At 44.4% G+C, this 3,191-nt stretch overlaps 1 pseudogene; it reads right to left on the bottom strand.

Annotated features, from left to right (window-relative positions):
• Positions 1 to 673: 673 nt before the first annotated feature.
• On the bottom strand, positions 674 to 2,917 carry LOC124706597 (annotated as a pseudogene).
• Positions 2,918 to 3,191: the final 274 nt, after the last annotated feature.

Here is a 3,191-nt window from a genome sequence, read left to right as displayed (position 1 = left end):
ACTTGTAGCAAAAGGTGGTGAGCCACGGGTAGGCTTTTCCCTAGTAGTTAGGCTACCGACTCGGTAGTTCTCGATGGGTCCGGCGCGGATGTGCTTTAAGGAGCCTAAGGGCAGGGACGGACCTAGGATCAAAATCAAGAGGGGACAAAAATGTGGTAGTGAGGGGAAAATCTCATGCTGGAGGAGGGGGGACACTTTTAAGCTTGCTATTACAAAGGGGGGAAAGGTTGAGTGGGGGCATCTAACCCCCATGGCTAACACTCTGAATCCGCCCATACCTGTGGGTCACAGTGCAGCAGCTAGCCGTGCAACCAGCCTCGACTCTTTTCCGCAAGTGTAGCTAGAAGGTTCATGTGCAACTAATACCTGCGGCACATTCCTTTGAACTCTCAGGCTGCCGAGGGGCGCATCGGTATTATTTATTAGGTGATGTGGTTTCAAATAAATATTGTGTTTTTCTATTTATGTGTGCTACTAAATTCTAAAACATTAAATGAACATATTGTCAAATAAAAACAATATAATGGAAAAAAGGTATCTTAGATGATTGCTAAATTAAAAATAGTACATTTTATGAATAGCAGCATTATAGCTACAACAATTGAGATTGTTCATACAACAATCACTTGAATCTTCTACTTTTGGTGGCAACTCATATGTAACACGGGAATCTTCAAGAATTGGCTTCTGCAATTTCAGCGAGAACAATCCTGAGTGAATGGTCCTGAATAGTAATATCACCGTGCGTGACATTAGGAATCTTGATGAATTTAAAGAGTATGTTCTCTGACACTTGCTGCTTTTCCAGTTCCTTGGTGAATGCCAACACACTATTAAGGTTGACGACCCCATCTCCATCACCATACACAAGTTTTGGGGAGACATCAAAGTTGCCATCCCAGAATACCACTTGCTTCGTTGTTTCAATGCCAACACCATTGAGTATTGTCAGTGGAACCATTGGCGCCTCAACTCTCATATCTGTAAGAGGCGGCAATTTAGTCAAGGGAGAGACTCCTTTGAGATTGAAACCGATGGCTGCAAAAAATTCTGGATAGTCATACGCCGAGTAGTTTCTATGTTTGGTGATTATGATTGGCTCCTGGCCAAACGCCATTGAGGATGGCAGAGATAGGAGGGAACTTGTGAAAGACCACCACATTTTCCGCAAATCAAGGTATGGAACATTCGGGAAACGAAGTACCCTCGGTCCCTCAATGAAGTTCGTGATCACATCCATGAAGCCTGTATGAGGTGTTGGCGAGAGTAGAACCAGGTGCTTGATGTATTTTTTCCTCCATTGAAGGGGTGTCGAATTGACGAAGTCAAGTATGAGCCTGCCACCAAAGCTATGCCCAATGAAGATAACCGGCTTGTTTCCATTTTTCTCACTTGCGTGCTGCACTAGATCCTTGACACGAGCAAAGTATTCAGTGTACACCTCTGAATACTGGCCAGGCCGTGGTGGAGCATGTCGTATGTCATAAGGAGCTCCAAAAAGGTTATCTCCGTCTCGATATCCAATTGCTTGCAGTTCGTTGCGGAGCCTTACGTTACAACAAAATGGGCAGCTGGAGAGAATTTTAATCAATGTCAAATCCTAGAAGTACACACAAGGGAGCATAACTAGTGCGGCTCTAAAAAAAATAGGAAATAGAGTATGATAGCGACTACATAAAGAAATTTACCATTGCATCATATTAAGTCCCGATAACATATATACCGACAATTCTAACCATAAAATGCAAAATATAGATTCAGTAATACAAACAATTCAATTCTATTCCCTAGCAATATGTTTTTCCATCGGTGTACATATTACTACCAAAAGGATATAATTTTCTCAAAATTCAAACTATGTAAACCTTCACCAAGTTTTTAGAACAAGAAAAAAAAGACATTATCATCTACAATACAAAATCAACATCCTATAGTTTTATATGATACATATATAATATTATATATTTTGATAATTTCTCTAGGAACTTAGTGAAACTTTACATTGTTTGACTTTTGAAAAAAAAAATGGTGTAGGCCTTGTTATATCACAAACGGAGGGAGTATTAGCTTAAGCTTCTAGCTCTTGCACTAAGCAAGTAGGGGAAAGATAAGTCTCAATTAGTGTGTTCTTTGTGGCGTGAGAAGAGACAAATAGTCAAAAGTGCCCTCCCATCTATGTAGAGATGAATAAAACCATGTGACTTTCTAATGTTAAATAAAACAGTTCCTAGATGCTGGAAACTTACGTTATAGGCCTTGCTATCACAAACAGAGGGAGTATTAGCTTAGGCTTCTAGCTCTGCTGTCTCAATGGGTGTGCTTTGTGGCGTAAAAACAGAGCAAAAGTCAAAAGGATCTCTTTGTGCTGTGTCGACAGACATGGCCTGTCTAAACTAGTAAGGCATGCAGAGGCAACAACAACAACGCTACTGGCCGGCACAGATGCTAAAACCGTCTTGAGCCTATGTAGTAGAGATGAACAAAACCATGAGAGCTCATAGATGCTGGAAACTTACGTGTCGTCCTTGTAGGAGAATCCATACACAGAGCCGAAGTTTGGCACACGAGTCTCGACGCCATGCTGGTTCTTGAAGCCGTTGGTGGCAGGGTCAAAAACAAGGCTCATCTGCTCCTCGAAGCACGGCATGTAGTGGTGGTTCACCAGGTCCACCGTGCTGTTCCACAGCGGGAACCATCCTTTCCCCTTGAGCGCGCCGCAGCGTGGTAGCGACGGAGTGTAGGCGTCGGTGAGGCGCGCCTCCAGGACGGAGCAGCCGAAGCCACCTTGGAGAAGTATGGGGTAGTGGGCTTGGAGCTGCTGACCCACTCCCTGGTCACCCAGGTAATCGTGGAGGGAAGACGGGAGGAGCAGGAGGAGCAGCCGTAGCAGCCCGAGGAACGCTGCGTTCATGGCCATTGCTGCGATACCGCGCGCTGTCGCTAGCTCGCTACCAGCGTCTAGTTTTATAGCGTTGGCCTGGGGGAGTCTCTGCAAGCTTGTTTCGAGGGAGTCTCCTCTGCAAGTTACAGTATCATGCAAGTTCACTCTTGGTGGCAGAACATGTGGCTCACGCTCCATCACACCCAGCTTAGCTGGCTCCACATCGTCTCGCATGCATCCATGTGCTACTGCTCTTGTTTTACTACAATAGTGTGCAACTTGTTTGGTTACCACGTTTTTAGCGAACTAG

Source organism: Lolium rigidum, chromosome 4 (assembly GCF_022539505.1).
Source record: "Lolium rigidum isolate FL_2022 chromosome 4, APGP_CSIRO_Lrig_0.1, whole genome shotgun sequence".
NCBI classification, from domain to species: Eukaryota; Viridiplantae; Streptophyta; class Magnoliopsida; order Poales; family Poaceae; genus Lolium; species Lolium rigidum.
Note: the sequence above shows the minus strand (reverse complement) of the source record. Positions and strands in the feature narration are given on the sequence as shown.